The sequence below is a fragment of the Peromyscus maniculatus genome, chromosome 1, assembly GCF_049852395.1.
Source record: "Peromyscus maniculatus bairdii isolate BWxNUB_F1_BW_parent chromosome 1, HU_Pman_BW_mat_3.1, whole genome shotgun sequence".
NCBI lineage: Eukaryota > Metazoa > Chordata > Mammalia > Rodentia > Cricetidae > Peromyscus > Peromyscus maniculatus.
In genome coordinates, this window is record NC_134852.1 from 152,151,697 (window position 1) to 152,170,581 (window position 18,885).

The window sequence follows — 18,885 nt, forward strand, 5'->3', positions numbered from 1 at the left end:
CATGCTAGGGCCAGGCTATCTCCCCCCACCCCACTGAGAGCCACTACAAAGCTTTGACCACCCCCCCCAGCCATTGTGGCTTCATTTGTCACAGCTATTGACTCATGACCAGAGTCACAGAAGTGTGTGTGTAGTTCCTTCCATCTGGGATCTGTCCTCAGAGCTGCTTTGTGTCTCCTTTCTTTTTGTTCAAGGCCGGAGGCATCGATTCCCCACAACTGGGACTGTAGGCTGTGACTGCTCTACCTGGGTGAAACTGAACTCAGGTCTTCAGCAGGAGCAGTACGTGATTCTAACCACTGAGCCACCTCTCCAGCTCTGCTTCTGTGTTTCTTGACCTTGATCTTTTCAGGGGTGCATGTTTTTGCATAGCACCCCAAGATCTGGCTCTCCATGTCAGGGGACATGAGTTCAGCCTGGTCTTCCCTCCCCGTCATGTTCAGGGGTGCCCTCCCCCCACAGCTGGACTGACACTGGGATATTTGGCTTATGGCACTTGACTCAGGGTTTCCTTACTGAAAAGTTGCTCCCCTGGGATTTGTAAGTGCCTTGTGGGGATATGTGGGTACCATCAATGTCCTTTCTGGCCTGAGTAGTACCCACCAGGATTTTCTGATCCCTTCCCTTTTCTTATTGGCTTTCTTCTATAGGAAAAAATTTTCTCTTTTGTCCCATTTATTTTTTTTAAGAATTTCATACACAAAAACAATGAAATATAATCATATCTATTCCCGATCCCCCCCAATCCCCTTATCACAGCCTCCCCACAACTTCATGTCTTTTTTTTTTTATTACCCTCTAAGTCCAGGTAATAGTGTTCATACCTGCATGGGTGTGGGGCATCCACTGGATCTTGGGAAGCTAACCAGTAGACACACCCTTAAAGAAGAATGATTCTCCCTCACTTAGGTGCTCAGGCCCATAGCCCTTCAGTAAAGGGTAAGGCCAAGACAGCACCTCCCCCTTCTATGCCAGAATTTTGGCTGGCTTGATCTTGTGCAGATAACCATAGCCACTGTGAGTTCATGCGTGTGGTAGCCATACTGTGTCCAAAAGGCAGCATTTCACAGCCGTCCCTTTCATGGCCCTCCCTCCATTCCTTTGACTCTAACATTTCCCCCTCTCCTCTCCTGCACCCTTCCCTGAGCCTTAGTAGTGGGTGGTGGTATAGATGTCCTGTTCAGGGATGAGCACTCAGTCTCTGGTCCTCAGCACTGTGATGGGTGATGCATCTCCTGGTTGACTGCTGTCTGCTATAAAAACAAAAGTGGTAGTTTGAATGTAGTTGGCCCCCATAAGCTCATAGAGAGTGACACTATTAGGAGGTGTGGCTTTGTTGGAGTGGGTGTGGCCTTGTTGGAGGAAGTGTGTCACTGTGGGGGTGGCCTCTCAGGTTTCCTATGCTCAGGATACAGCCCAGTGTCTCAGTCAGTTTCCTGTTGCCTGCAAGATGTAGGACTCTCAGCTACCATCTTCTGCATGCTGCCATGCTCCCCACCATAATGATAATAGACTGAACCTCTGAAACTGTGAGTGAACAACTCCAATTAAATGTTTTCATTCACCGCAATAAAGACCTTAACTAAGACAACAAGCTTCTCTCTGACTAAATTTCTCAGGAGCCCAGGCCTGTAGCATCAGGAGATGGGTGACACCAGACATTTGGGCCCTATTCATTTATTTACCCAGATTCAAAAACTTTTATTTTCATAATATTTAAAAAGGAATTAACTAGTCAGCAAAAACGGCATACAGGAAAACTTTGCACTTTTTATTCTACACAAATGCCAGGGTCAGAGCAAAAACAAGACACTGCCTAAACTGACTTGGTCAGGGCTCTAGGAGATTGTCCATTTTCCAGAAATGAAGCAAAGAACCAAGAAGAAATTATCTCCAAAACATTGTCACAGGTCCTTGCTTGTCCATTGGCAGCTCTGGCATTGAACGCCAGGACCCTGCCTCCTCCAACTCCCCATACCCAGGAAGAGCAAGCAGATGGTACTCAAAGGGTACTGTGTGCTTGTGTTCTGACCTGCCAGCATCTACTGGGGTGGCATAGTTGCTGCTTCTGTTCTGCTTGACTTGGAACTAGAGCAGGAAGAGCAGCTTGCACAGCTTATAAATGCTTCTAGAGATCACAGACACACAGATTCCTGGGGCAGAGAACACAGGTGGAAACCTCCTGGAAACCACCTTCGACCCAGGTGAGCTGGAGGAGGTGTCTTTGAGAGAGGAGAGCATCTACAAGCATCTATGTACTAGAAATTCACCACCAGGGTCCGTCCCACCTTGGACTTGACTCTGTTGTAGGAGGCCTCAACACAGAGCCAAGGTGCAGATCTAGGAGAAGCCCCTGGAATTCAAGGAAATACTTGTCAAAATACTAGTGGAGACATGAGTTAAAGAAACCAGAGCTGGAGGCTGGGCAGATGGCTCAGGGGGTGTAGAACTTGCTGAGGAAGTGTGGGACTGATATGGAATTTCTAGAACCTATGTAAAGCAGGGCATGGTAGCACACATCTGCAGCTTCAGTGTCCTGCGGTGAGATGGGATGGATACAGGACACTCTCTGGAAGCTCACGGGCCGGCTAACCTAGGGTATGCAGTGGCAACCAACAAAAGAGACCTGCATCAAATAAGATGGAAGGTGAGGACTAATGCTTGAGGTTGTCTTCTTACCTGCACTCACACAAATAAACATGGACATGTGTGCACATACACATCCATGCACTTGTATCATAAATGCATAGAGCCTTCAGTGACCACACAAGACAAAGACTAGATTTTGCAAAACTAATTTGAAAACATCTCAAACAAACAAACAAACAAACAAACAAAAACAGGAGCTGAGCATGGCCTCTTTTGGACTCCATATCTAGTCCCACACCTCCGGCTCCTTTACTGGAGGCCAGCTGGTTCACAGGGACTCCAGATAAGACACCACCCACCACCTGCTAACACTCCTTAAAGCCTGCCCAACAGCCCCAGACAGCACACCCTTCTCTGGGCTCCATATTCTGGCCTCATAACATCAGCAGAAGACTTCTGCTTTACCTGAGGCCAGGCCAATACTAGGGACCCAAGGTAAAACACTGCCCACAGCCAGCTAACACTCCCTAAAGCTGCCCAACAGTCTCCAACTATACCCCTCCCCGAGCTCCATATTCCAGCCCACAACCTTGGCAGAACTTCTGCTGTACAGGAAGCTGTACTGCACTAGGAACCCCAGAGACCAAGCAGGTACCAAAAACCTCAGAGGTTTGGGACCATAGAGGCAAAATCAAACTCTAGAAGTCTTGCAGGCCACAACCCCCCACCCCCAGAAACACCCTACTGGACTAGAACCTCTGGACACATAGGCTGGAAGACCAGAGAGAAAACAGAAACCAAGGAACAAAACACTCATCTAACAAAGACAAACTTAGGAATCAATACCTAGACCTGTAATCATCCCCAAACCAGATGCTTAAGCACCAGTGTAAGAACACAATCAGCAACAGCCAGGGCAATAAGGCACCACCAGAGCCCAGCTATCCTACTACAGCAAGACCTGAACAATTTAATGCAGCTGAAGCACAAGAAAATGACCTTAAAACCAACTTTACAAAGAGGCCCTTAAAGAGGAAATGAAAAAAAAAATCTCTTAAAGAAATTGAGGTAAAGACAAACAAAAAGTTGGAGAGAATCACTAAATCCCTTAAAGAATGCGGAAAAAAAAGCCAAGAAAAAACAAACAGGTGAAGGAAACTGTTCAAGACCTGAAAATGGAAATAGAGGCAATAAAGAAAACACAAATTGAGGGAATTCTGGAAATGGAAAATCTGAGTAAGTGAACAGGAACTACACACAAGCATCACCAACAGAATACAAGAGATGGAAGAGAGAATCTCAAGCATTGAAGATACAACAGAAGAAATAGATTCACTGGGTCAAAGAAAATGTTAAATCTAAAAATTTCCTAACATGAAACATCCAGGAAATCTGGAACACTTTGAAAAGACCAAGCCTAACAATAATAGGAATAGAAGAAGGAAAAGAAACCCAGCTCAAAGCCCCAAAAATATATTCAACAAATTCATAGAAGGAAATTTTCCTAACTTAAAGAAGGACATACCTACAAATGTAGAAAAAACTTACAGAACACCAAATAGACTAGACCAGAAAAGAAGTTCCCCCACCACATAATAAAACACTAAACATACAGAATGAAGAAAGAATAAATAATAAAAGCTGCAAAGGAAAAGGGCCAAGTAACATATAAAGGCAGACCTATTAGAATTTAGAATTACACCTGACTTGTCAATGGAGACTCTACAAGTCAAAAGGGCCTAACAGATGTCTTGCAGACCCTAAGAGACCACGGATGCCAGCCCAGACTACTGTACCCAGCAAAACTTTCAATCACCATAGATGGAGAAAACGAGATATTTCATGACAAAGTCAAATTTAAACAGTACCTAACCACAAACCCAGTCATACAGAAGGTACTAGAAGGAAAACTCCAGCCCAAGGAGGTTAATTACACCCACAAAAACACAAGCAATAACCTCATACCAGCAAAACCCAAAGGGAAACACACACATACACACATGTTTGCACTCATACACACACACACACACACACACACACACACACACATCCTACCATCACCACCACAAACAACAAAATAACAGGAATTTAACAATCATTGGTCATTAATAGCTCTCAACATCAATGGACTAAATTTCCCAATAAAAAGACACAGGCTAATAGAATGGATATGAAAACACGATCCATCATTGTGCTGCATACAAGAAACACACCTCACCACCAATGATAGGCATTAGCTCAGAGTAAAGGGTTGGAAATTTTTTTTCCAAGCAGATGAACCTAAGAAGCAAGCTGGTATAGCTATTCTAAAATATAACAAAATAGACTTCAAACCAAAATTAATCAAAAGAGATGGAGAAGGACATTTCATACTCAAAGGAAAAAAAATCCACCAAGAGGACATTGCAATTCTTAATGTCTATATCCCAAGTGCAAGGGCACCCACATTTGTAAAAGAAACATTACTAAAGCTTAAATCATACATCAAACCTCACACATTAATTATAGGAGACTTTAATATCCCACTCTCGTTAATGGACATGTCATCCAGACAAAAACTAAACAGAAATAATGGAGCTAATAGACGTTATGACTCAAATGGATCCAACAGATATCTACAGAACATTTTACCTAAACACAAAAGAATATACCTTCTTCTCAGTACCTCACACAACAGTCTCCAAAATTGACCATATACTTGAGCACAAAACAAGTCTCAACAGATACAAGAAAATTGAAATCACTCCCTGTTCCTTATCAGACCACCATGGATTAAAGTTAGATTTCAACAACAGAAAAAACAGAAAGCCTATAAACTCATGAAAACTGAAAAACTTACTACTAAATCAATACTGAGTCAAGGGACAAATAAAGAAATTAGAGACTCCCTAGAATTCAATGAAAATGAATGCACAACATACTCAGAGTTATGGTACACTATGAAAGCAGTGCTAAGAGGAAAGTTCATAGCACTAAGTGCCTTCATAAGAACTAGAGCGATCTCATACTAGTGACTTAACAGCACACCTGAAAGCTCTAGAACCAAAAGAAGCAATCTCGCCTAAGAGGAATAAAAGGCAGAAAATAATCAAACTGAGGGTTGAAATCAATAAAGTAGAAACAAAGAGAACAATACAAAGAATCAATGAAACAAAGAGTTGGTTCTTTGAGAAAATCAACAAGATAGACAAACCCTTATTCAAACTAACTAGATGGCAGAGAGAGGATATTCAAATTAACAAAATCAGAAATGAAAAGGGGGATATAACAACAGATACTAAGGAAATCCAAAGAATCATTAGGTCATATTTAAAAAATCTGTACTCCACAAAATTGGAAAATCTAAAAGAAATGGACAATTTTCTCAATAACTACAATTTACCAAAGTTAAATCAAGACCAGATAAACAACTTAAAAAGACCTTGTACTGGTTGGTCTTGTGTGTCAACTTGACACAAGATAGAGTCATCAGAGGAAGGAGCCCTCAGCTAAGGAAATGCCTCCATGAGATCCAGTTGTAAGGCATTTTCTCTTTTAGTAATCAATGGGGGAGCACCCAGCCCATGGTGGGTGGTGCCATTCTTGGGCTGCTGGTCATGGGTTCTATAAGAAGGTGGGCTGAGCAAGCCATGAGAAGTAAGCCAGTAAGCAACTCCCCTCCATGGCCTCTGTATCAGCTCCTGCCTCCAGGATCCTGCCCTGTTTCAGTTCCTACCTGATTTCCTTCAGTGATGAACAGCAATGTTGAAGTGTAAGCCAAATAAACCCTTTCCCTTCCAACTTGCTTTTTGTCATGGTATTTTGTTGCAACAAAAGAAACCCTAAGGAAATGGAAGTAGCCATTAAAAGTTTCCCAACAACAACAAAAAAACTCAGGGCCAGACGGTTTAGTTCAGAATTCTACCAAACTTTCGAAAAAGAGCTAATATCTATACTTCTCAAATTATTTCACAAAATAGAAACAGAAGGAACATTGCCAAGTTCATTTTATGAGGCCACAGTCACCCTGATACCCAAACCACACAAAGACTGAACAAAGAAAGAGAATTACAGACCCATTTCCCTCATGAACATTGATGCAAAAACCTCTATAAAATACTCACAAACCAAATCCAAGAACACATCAAAAAGATCACCCACCATGATTAAGTAGGCTTCATCCCAGAGATTTAGGGATGGTTCCATATATAAAAATCTGTCGGCCGGGTGGTGGTGGCGGCGGCGCACGCCTTTAATCCCAGCACTCGGGAGGCAGAGCCAGGCGGATCTCTGTGAGTTCGAGGCCAGCCTGGGCTACAGAGCGAGTTCCAGGAAAGGCGCAAAGCTATACAGAGAAACCCTGTCTTGAAAAACCAAAAAAAAAAAAAAAAAAATCTGTCAATGTAATCCACCATATAAACAAACTGAAAGGAAAAAAAACCCACATGATCATCTCGTTAGACTCAGAAAAAGCCTTTGACAAAGTCCAATACTCCTTTATGATAAAGTCTTGGAGAGATCAGAGATACAAGGAACATACCTAAACACAAGAAAGGCAATATACCGCAAGCCAACAGCCCACATCGAATTAAATAAAGAAAAACTTAAAGCAATTCCACTAAAATCAGGAACAAGACAAGGCTGTCTACTCTCTCCATTATCTATTCAATAAAACACTTTAAGTTTTAACTAGAGCAGTAAGACATCTAAAGGCGATCTAGGGGGATACAAATTGGAAAGGAAGAAGTCAAAGAATCACTATTTGCAGATGATATGATAGTATACATAAGTGACCCCCAAAATTCTACCAGGGAACTCTTAAACACCTTCAGTGAAGTAGCTGGATACAAAATAAACAAAACAAAACAAAACAAAACAAAAACAACAGCAGCCCTCCTATACACAAACAATAAATGGGCTGAGAAAGAAATTATGGAAACAACACCCTTCATACTAACCACAAATAATATAAAATATCTTGGGGTAACTCTAACCAAGCAAGTGAAACACCTGTATGGCAAGAACTTCAAGTCTTTGAAGAAAGAAATTGAAAAAGATATCAGTAAATGAAAAGATCTCCCATGCTCATGGATTGGTAGGATTAACATAGTAAAAATAGGCATCTTCCAAAAGCAATCTACAGATTCATTGCAATTCCCATCAAAATTCCAACACCATTCTTTACAGAACTTGATAGAACAATATTCAACCTCATATGAAAAAACAAAAAACCCAGTATAGCTAAAACATCTGTACAATAAAAGAACTTCTGGAGGTATCATCACACCTGATTTCAAGCTGTACTAGAGTTGTAACAAAAACTACATGGTATTGGTATTAAAATAGACAGGTTGATTAATGGAACCAAATCAAAGACCCAGACATAAATACACACACCTATGGACACCTAATTTTTGGTAAAGAAACCAGAAATATACAATGGAAAAAAGAAAGCATCTTCAACAAATGATGTTGGTCTAAGTGAATGTCAGCATGTAGAAGAATGCAAATAGATCCATATCTATCACCCTGCACAAAATTCAAGTTCATGTGGATCAAAGACCTCAACATAAATCCAGATACACTGAACCTGATACAGAAAGTGGAGAATAGCCTTGAATGCATTGGCACAGGAGACAACTTCCTGAACAAAACATCAGTTGGGCAGGCAGTAAGATGAACAATTAATAAATGGGACCTCATGAAACTGAAAAGATTCTGTAAGGCAAAGGACACTGTTAAAAGGATGAAATGGTAGCCTACAGAATAGGAGAAGATCTTCACCATCTGACAGAGGGCTGATTTCCAAAATATCTAAAGAACTCAAGAAACTAGACATCAACAAACAAAAATTAATCCAACTAAAAAGGGGATATAGATCTAAATAGAGACAACAGAGGAATATCAAATGGCCAAGAAACATCTAAAGAAATGCTCAGCATCCTTAGCCATCAGGGAAATGCAAATCAAAACAACTCTGAGATTCCATCTTACACCTGTCAAAAACACAAGTGACAGCTCATGTTGACAAGAATGTGGAGCAAGGGGAACACTCCTCCATTGCTGGTGGGAGTACAAACTTGTACAGCCACTTTGGAATTCAGTATGGTGGTTTCTCAGAAAATTGGGAATCGACTTACCTCAAGACCCAGCTGTACCACTCCTGGGCATACATCCAAAGGATGTTCTACCATACCAAAAGGATACTTGCTTAACTATGTTCATAACAGTTTTATTTGTAATAGCCAGAAACTGGGAACAACCTAGATGTCTATCAACCAAAGAATTAAGAAAATGTGTTACATTTACACAATGGAGTATTACTCATCTGCTAAAAACAACGACATCATGAAATTTTCTAGCAAATGGATGAAGCTAGAAAAGATCATCCTGCTGGGTGTTGGTGCACGCCTTTAATCCTAGCACTTAGGAGACAGAGCGAGGTGGATCTCTGTGAGTTTGAGGCCAGTCTGGTCTACAGAGAGAGATCCAGGACAGGTAGAGAAATCCCGTCTTAAACCCCCCCCCCCAAAAAAAAAGATCACCCTGAGTGAGGTAACCCAGACCAAGAAAGACAAACATGGTATGTACTCACTTACGGGTAGATATTAGCTGTGAAGTAAAGGATAACGATGGTACAATCCACAGACTCAAAGGAGCTAAGTAACTAGGAAGGCTCAAGGGGGATGCATGAATCTCATTGTGAAGGGGAAATAGAATAGACATCACAGGTGGATGGGGGAGAAGTCTCAGTGGGTGGGCGTGGGAACGGGATGGATCAGGTTGGGGGAAGATGGAGGAAGAAAGTACTGGGAAAGACAATTGGAATCAAGGGCATCTCTAGGATGAGCTTGAAACCTAGTGCAATGAAAACTCCCAGGAATTGATGAAGGTGACCCCAGCTAAGACTCCTAGCAATGGGAGATATAGAGCTTGAACTGGTCATCTCCTGTAACCAGGGAAGACTTCCAGTGGAGGGATTGGGACCTCCCAACCCAGGTGCATAACCTCTGACCTGCAATTTGCCCTGCCTACAAGATATGCTGGGACAAAGGTGGAGCAGAAATTATGGGAATGGCTAACCAATGACTCGCCCAGCTTGAGACCCATACTATGAGAGGGAGCCCACCCCTGACAATGCCTGGAGGGTCAGGACCCAGAGTCTGGACAGTTCAGAAACCTAGGATAGACCCAAACATGATTGGGAAAAAAAGCCAATGAAATGATTCATAATGATATTCTGCTATACTCATAGATCGGTGCCTAGCCTAATTGTTATCACAGAGGCTTTACCCAGCAACTGATAAAAACAGAGACCCACAACCAAACATTAGGTGGACCTCAGGGAATTTTGTGGAAGAAGGGAAGGAAGGATTATGGGAGCCAGAGGGGTCAAGGGCACCATGGGAAAACAGTCAACTGACCTGGGCTCATGGGGACTCATGGAGACTGAACTACCAAACAGAGAATTTGCACGGGACTGACCTGGGCCCTCTGCACATGTGTAGCAGCTGTGTGGTTTGGGTTTCTTGTGGGACTCCTGGCAGAGGAAGTGGGGGCTATCTCTGACTCTGTTTCCTGCTCTGGGGACCCTTTCCTCCTACTGAGTTGCCTCATCCAGCCTTACTGGGAGAGGAAGTATCTAGTCTCACTGCAACTTGATATCCCATAGCTGACTGATATACATGGAAGGTCTGCACTTTTCTGAAGGGAAGGGAGAGGGAGTGGATGGGAAGTAGAAGAGGAGGTTGTGGGGAGGGACTAGGAGGAGAGGAGGGAGGGAAGGAGGGAGGGAGGGGAAACTGATCAGCTTGGGAAAATTAATTAATTGATTAATTAATTAAAAAAAACCTCACAAACCATGATAATCTCCAACAATGTTAAAGAAGGAGAAGAAAAAGAACAGCAAACACTGGAAGGCAGAACCGGATTTCAGATTTCTAGAGTCACGACATTCTGACAGTGAAATCCTGGCTTTCAACAGAAAACCCACAAAGTTTAGTGAAAACTGATTACAAGATGTGGCTCCTGGTAGGTCAAATATGCTCCATTGATGGCCTCACATCCAAGAGTATTTGGGAAGTACAAGCTGGATTCCATAGGTTAAAAAAAGAGAGAGGGATCATGAAGTTGGGAATGGAGTGATAGGGCATGGATCTGAGAGGAGTTTGAGGGAAGGGTGGGGAGTGAATATTATCAAAATACATTGTATGCATGTATGAGATCCTCAAAAAATTAACAAAAATATTACACAAGAATCATAAGGCTTATAAAGAAACAAGGAAATTGAAACAAAGTGTAAGCTGTCAGGAGCTTTGGTTAGGTTCAGATGCTGGGCTAGTAGACAAGACTCTAGCAAAACTGCACTTCAGAAAATAGGGAGAAGTCAGGACATTCTCAGATCAGCAAATGCTGAAGGATCTGCTGCCACTAGATCCACCCTGCAAGAAATGCTACAGAGGTCCCCAGGTTGAAATAAAAGTCCATTAGACACCAGTTCAAAGCTGGGCCAAGAAATGAATATCTCCTATGAAACTAAATATGTGGACAAATACAAAAGCCAGTATTGTTATAATTTTGGTTTGTAACTCCATCACTCCATTTGTATTTTCAGCAGACTTTAGAAGACAAATGCATAAAATAATTATAAATTATTGAGTACACAAGGTTATAAAGATAAAATTATGACACCAGTAACTTAGGAGACAATGGATGGAGTTTCATGCAACTCAAGTTTATTTGGCATTGATTTGAGATGATTACTTCTTTAGGGTGTTATACATGATTAAGGAAGCAAGCACTCATCTATAGAAAACATGCAAAAGGAGATAAGAAGGGTATCATAGAGTGCCACTTCAGAAGTCCAACTAAACACCAAAGACCAGAGAGACCAGAAGACAGCAAATATGGCAGAGGTGATCCCAATTTCTCTCTCTCTCTCTCTCTCTCTCTCTCTCTCTCTCTCTCTCTCTCTCTCTCTCTCTCTCTCTCTGTGTGTGTGTGTGTGTGTGTGTGTGTGCCATATGAGAGTGCCCACAGAGGCCAGAGGATGGTATCAGAGCCCCTGGAGCTGGAGTTGCACACAGTTGCTAAGCCATCATGTGGGTGCTTGGAAAGGAACCTGGGATCTCTTCAAGGGCAGCAAGGGAGGAATTATTTATCATGTTCAAGGGATTCTCAGGAAAATCAGTAAAGGATGATCATCAGAAGCTTGGGAGGCCAGAAAGATATCCTCATTAATAATTACCTTAAATGTGAATGCACTTAAACTCCCCCTAGGCAGGCAGAGATAGGCAGAATTGATGACAAACTGCTGATCTCACCAGACTTGAAGGGCATCTGTAGGACCTTCCTTTATAGTAGTACTAAAGATACAAGCATGCTTCAAGTGGTGTGAAGGAAGAGAGAGTTTTTGCAAATCATAACCAAGGGGGCACTGAGGGGGTCACACAGTCATACAAGACAATTTACACAAAATGTTCTAGTTTCCCTTAGGCTGTGATAGAACACTCTGACCAAATGCAACTTGGGGGAAGGCAGAGTTTATTTAGCTTAAACTTTCAGGTCACAGTCCATCATTGAGAGAAATCAGGGGAGGAACTCAAACAGCTTTCTCAGGAAATGGTGCCACTCACAGTGTCCTGGGCCCTCCTACATCAATTAACAATCAAGACTATCCCCAACAGACATGCAGACCACAGGTTAATCTGATTTGGGCAATCCTTCTCAGATGACTAGGCTGTGCCAAGTTGATAACTAAAGCTAACAAAAGTTCATATGAGACAAATAAAGGCATTATGTGTTGATAAAATCAATGACTCAACAGAAGATAGAACAGCTATGAACATACGTGCACCAAACAACAGAATCTAAAAATACATGAAGCAAACTGGCAGAATTTAGGGAGAGATGGGAATGATGTCAGAAGATGTCAATATCACATTTTAAAACAATAGGTAGATCAAGGACAGAGAAGATCCAGAAAGACTCAAACAAGACTGTGATCCTGGACCCAACATGCACACACAGGACACTGCAGGTGCCACATTTTACCCTGGAGCATTCTCCACAGACTACCCTGAATGTATCCATTACCTTTCTCATTGCTGGGTCAAATACCTAACAAGAAACAACTTGAAGGAAGAAAAGAAGGGAGGAAGGGAGGAAGGGAGGAAGGGAGGAAGGGAGGAAGGGAGGAAGGGAGGAAGGGAGGAAGGGAGAAAGGAAGGGTATATTTTGGCTTACAGTTGGAGTGTCATGGCAACAGGAGGCAGCTGGTCACATGGTCCCACAGTCAGAAAGCAGAGAGATGAATGCTGGTGCTGAGCTTGTTATTTTCTTCTTATTCAGCCCAGGACCCCAGCGCTGCCCCAGATGGGTCTTCCTGTCTCAGTTAATCTCATCTAAAAACTCCATTGCCGACATGCCCAGGGATTTGTTTTTGTGGCAATCTAAATCCCATCATGTTGATAAGATTGCATATCACACTGGAGATGCCCCAATTTGGATATTACTTTGGATGTTAGGATACAAAAAAGTTAATAAACATTAAGAAATAGAAATCAGGGCCTGGAGATATTGCTTACTGACAAAGAGCCACACTGCTCTTGCGGAGGACCTGAGTTTGGTTCCCAGTACAACTGCCTGTAACTTCACTTCTCGGGGATCTGATGCCCTCTTTTGGCCTCCACATTTGCCTGCATTCATGTTTACATATACATCATTTTTTAAATAATATAAAATAAATCTTCAAAATAGATAGAAATCACACTAAGTATGTGTTCCAACAATAAAGGAATAAAACTAGAAACCAATAACAGGAGAAAAACCCGAATTCACAAGAATGTGGAAATTAAAAACAACACTCTTACATATCTGGTAGGCCAAAGATCAATCCCAAAGGAAATCAGACAATACTGAGCTAAACAAACAAACAAACAAACAAACAAACAAACAAACAAACAAACCCACAGCGCACCTAAACTTGACATTAGACAGAAGCAAGAGCAAGGAGGAGACTCAGCAAGTCAGCAGTGTGTAAATGTGCTTGCCACCCAGCCTGAGGACCCGAGTTCAATCCCTGGGACCCACAGGGTGGAAAAGGAGAGCCAGTTCCTGGTGTGGACCACATGGCGACTACTGCTTGACAAAGTTCCAGCATGGTTCAACATTGCAGACCACACATATCCAGCACCTTTTTTTACTTTCATTTTAATGTTTCTCAATATTAATGCCTTTCCCTTTGGGAAATTCTGTGTGGGCTTTGGTAAAGGATAAAAATGTGTACAATGGTAGCCTCTCTAAACAAAATAATTCTTTGGAAACAATCCTCGCCACCATGGGACCAGGAATTCCATTATGCCCTCCTAATTGCACCAAGAACAAGAAAGTTAGAGATTTACTAGACATACCTGATCCCAAGGATAAAACACCTACAATTCAGACCCAGAACCTGAGGCCATTAAGGGCAAGAGTTCAGTTAATAAATGTAGAGAAATCAGAATGGTACTGTATAGTGGGAAAAGAGTAAGACATCAAGACCTTCCCTTTTGGGAGCCTTGTGAAGGGAACAGGCCCATATAGTAAGACCAAGAAATTGTAGTATAGTGTCTGCTCCCCAGAAGTCCTTTTCCCAAGGTCAGGCATTTGGATGAGGGTCTCCATTCCCTCAGGGGGTGAGGAAAGTTCCTGCTCACTAAAAAGGGAGACATCCTTATCTCTAGCCAGAGGAACTTATGGCCCTTCCATTATTATATGACTGGTACCTATTGTCAAGGTCAATGCTAGCTTCCTCAACCACTGATCTCAAGCCATGCCCTAGCTCACATGCCCCTTGTCTCCCACTTAACCCTATGTGAAACTATAGAGTATAAAAAGTTTAGCCTCTTTTCAATTAAAAGCTGCTGGCAGCCATCCTGATTTGCCCTCAGATCATGTCTATGTTCACCCCCACATTCCCTTACCCCCTCCATTCTGCCAACTCCATACATCCTCTTTAGGACCTGAACTACCCTGCCGAAGCAGGTCTCCAGCAAATTCCTGTAAGTCATCCTTTAAAAAGAATAAAAAGGAAACAGAGCCCTGAGTGCTGTAGTTTTTTGTTTTTTGTTTTTTTTACTTTTTGGGGACCCACCACCCAGATCCCAAATAAATACACAAAGACTTACTCTTACTTATGAATGCCTGGCCTTAGCTTGGCTTGTTTCTAGTCAGCTTGTCTAACTTAAATTATCCCGTTTCTCTTTATTTATGGTTTTTTTTTTGCCTATGGGCTTTTTACCTTTCTTTGTTTCATTTATCTTTCTTTCCTTCTTATTCCAAGGGCTGGCTGTGTGGCTGTGTGGCTGCCTCTGGCATCTTCCTATCCTCCTTTTCTTGATCCTCTATCTTTGTTATTCTTCTTCTCTAGATTTCTCTTCCTACTTATTCTGTCTGCACACTAGTCCCACCTGTTTCCCTCTCCTAACTAGCCATTGGCCATTTAACTCTTTATTAGACCATTCAGGTGTTTTAGACAGGCAAAGTAACACAGCTTTACAGAGTTAAACAAATGCATCATAAAAGAATGCAACACAACTTTGCATCACTAAGTAAATATTCCATAGCATAAACAAATGTAACACATCTTAAAATAATGTTCCACAACATTTCCCCCTTTTTATCTAAATAAAATGAAAAGTTTTAACTTTAACATAATGAAACTATATAGAATAAAAACAGTAATTAGGTAAGAATTACATTTACAATATTCAGTTCATTTGTGTTTAGCAAATTCAGAGAAAACACTCCACCATCCATCTCATCTTTGTGACTCCAAAGTTTCATACCTAATTTACTTTCTATCACAACTAAGGAAAACTGAAACTCCAGTTATTTAGTCTTTAACTTCATCAAAGACCCCAGAAGGATGTAATATTACCTAACAACAGAGACATCTGACTGCCTGGACAGTCACCCAAAGTTCCTCTGCAACATTGGAGCATCTATCTTTAGCCTACAGGCCGAAAATATCTGGCAGACTTTTCTTTGAAGCAGGAAATTTGAAGGATGTCCTACCTCTTATTGGCAAAGTTTGTCAGTCATTTTTCTTTGTGTCCTACAGAATATCTGGTAGACTCTTCTGTGAAGCAGTAATCTTGAAGGACTCTCCTGCCTTGTCTTGGTAAAGTTCAACAGTCTTTTTCTTGTGTCCCACTTGTCCAGTCTGTACAGCATACTGTCAGCAGTTGAAGCAAGGGTAGTTTCTTGCCCAGATGGCTAACCTTGTCACATTGAAAGCAAACTCCATATGGAGTTTCTTCAATGCTTGTTATTCTTTTATGAAGTAAATTGGTACTGCCAGGAGCAGATGTGTCTCATTGTCATGAAAAACCTTAGGTTATTAAACATCTTAAATGTCATAATCTGTAGGTCTATAAAGTGATTGAAAATCATCTGTCTAAAATATACCTGTTTAACCTTGAAAACATACTTAAAGTGACTACAAGTTTGATCATTATAGATTAAGTACTAACCTCATTTCTTAGTTGTACATTGCATTTTAAATGAGCTGCATAAGCACAATATCTCACACAAGAGTAGAAACACATATACAGTATAACAAAAATAATTTTAAATTTGTATCGACATACCAAAATCCATGCCAATGCAAAATATCTGAGATTAAGTGTTCTTTTCAAGTTAGGTGGTGGTGGTGCACACCTTTAATCCCAGCACTCGGGAGGCAGAGGCAGGCAGATCTCTATGAGTTTGAGGCCAGTCTGGGCTACAGAGTGTGTTCCAGGAAAGGTGCAAAGCTACACAGAGAAGCCCTGTCTTGAAAAACAAAAAACAAAAACAAAAAAAAAAGAAAAGAAAAAAGAAAAGAAAAAAAGAAAAAGAGAGTTGTTTTTTCATCCTATATTCCTATATTCCCCTAAATGATAACGAACGTCCATAACCTACCAAATAACCAAAAACTACCCACCCCACCTCTTGGGAATGTGGGCATCATATTCTCTAGACTGTTTCCTGTTGTCTGTGGGCAAAGGCATCTTTAGGGGCCCCTGAGAAATATTCACTATTATTCCTCAACAGAGTGCCTGCATCAGAAAGAGTAGTCTCACCTCATAACCCAACCCTGGATTTTAAGGAGCCAAGGAAAGAAGAGGAAAGGCAGCTGAAAACTAGCAAAAAGAAGTGTCACTGGAAGTTGAGCAGTGACCAGCAGAGGACAATCACTATGAAAACCCACAAGAAGCAAAGGTGGCTGACGCTTTGAGAAGAACAGCAAATCTTGGGTTAGATTGGCTATGGAGATGGGAGAGCAGTAAAGCTACAAAAATTAGAAAAAAAGATTTTGCTATCAACTTTACAGAAATAAAAATGATAAAGAGAACACTATGAACAATGTATGCCAACACATCTGATAATCTAGAATAAATGGACAAATTTCTAGACATATACAGCTGGCCTATGAAAGAGGTGGTAGGTGAATGGACATACCTGGTACAGATCTTGTGAGGAATCCAAACCTTCTGAAGAAAGCAAGCTCACTGGGACCTGATGGCTTTACTGGTAAATTAACCATTCCTTGTTTACCTTCTCTTCCTGTGATAAAACAGTGTTGTGGAATATTATTTTAAGATGTGCTACATTTGTTTATGCCATGGAATATTTATTTAATGATTCAAAAATGTGTTGCATTCTTTTATGTTGCATTTGTTTAACTCTGTGAAGCTGTGTTACTTTGCCTGCCTAAAACACCTGATTGGTCTAATAAAGAGCTGAATGGCCAATAGCAAAGCAGGAGAAAGGATAGGCGGGGCTGCCAGGCAGAAAGAATAAATAGAAGGAGAAAAAGAGGAAAAAAAGCCACCCAGCCACACAGCCAGGTATGGAGTAAGAAGTAAAGAAAGGTATAGAATAGAGAAAGGTAAAAGTCCAGAGGCGGCCAGGTGGTGGTGGCACACGCCTTTAATCCCAGCACTCGGGAGGCAGAGGCACTCGGATCTCTGTGAGTTCGAGGCCAGCCTGGGCTACCAAGTGAGTCCCAGGAAAGGCGCAAAGCTACACAGAGAAAACCCTGTCTCGAAAAACAAAAAACAAAAAACAAAAAACAAAACAAAACAAAAAAAGTCCAGAGGCAAAAGGTTGATGGAATAATTTAAGTTAAGAAAAGCTGGCTAGAAACAAGCCAAGCTAAAGTCGGCATTCATAAGTTAGAACAAGTCTCTCTGTATTTATTTGGGAGTGGGCAGTGGACCCCCAAAGAGCAAAGAGTAAAAAAAAAAATAAAACCAACTACAAACCACAAATAACCAAAAGCAACTTGGGGGAGGAGAGGCCTGATTTTACTTACGTTTCTGCATCACAGTCTATCACTGAAGGCAGTCAGGGCAGGAACTCTAAGCAGGAACCTTGAGGCAGAAACTGAAGTAGAGACCATGGAAGAGCACTGCTTACTGGCTTGCTCAGCCTTCTTTCTTGTATCATTCAGGACCACCTGGCTAGAGGTGACACATCCACAGTGGGCTGGTCATCTCCACATCAACCATTAATTAAGAAAATGCTCCATAGCCTTTTGCCACAGGCCAATCTGGTGGAGGTATTTTCTCAGTCGAGGTTCCCTTCTCTGAAGTGACTTTAGTGTGTATCAAATTGCCATAACCCTAGCCAGCACATCTATCAAATTGCTAAGGAAGAATTAATAGCAATTCTCCTCAAACTCTTCTAAGTTACTGAAAAGGAAGGAACACTTCTTGGATTACTCTATGAAGACAGGACTACCCTGACATCTAAGCCAGAGGAAGGTACCACAGTACAGGAAATCTAATTATGAATTTTTAAAAAGATTTCAAAATTTTTGTACATCTATGAGCATACGCCTCAATGTATATGTGTGCACCATGTGCTTGAAGTGCCTACAGAGATCAGAAGAAGCATCCAATCCTTTGAATCTGAAGTTGTGAGCTGTCATGTGGGTGCTGAGAACAGAACCCGGTTCCTCTACAAGAGCACCAAGTACTCTTAACCCCTGAGCCATCTCTCCAGCCCACCACACCGATGAGTACTTTAAAAAAGATTATTTGTTTATTTAGTTATTGTGTGTGTGTGTGTGTGTGTGTGAGAGAGAGAGAGAGAGAGAGAGAGAGAGAGAGAGAGAGAGAGAGAGAGAGAGAGAGAGAGAGAGAGAGGTGAAGTTCTTCCCAGAGGCCAGAAAGTGGTGTTAAGTCCCCCAAACCAGGACTTATGGGTAGCTGTGAGTCCACCTATGTGGGTGCTGGGAACTGAATTACAGTCCTCTGCAAGAGTTGTGCTCACTCATAACTGCTGAGG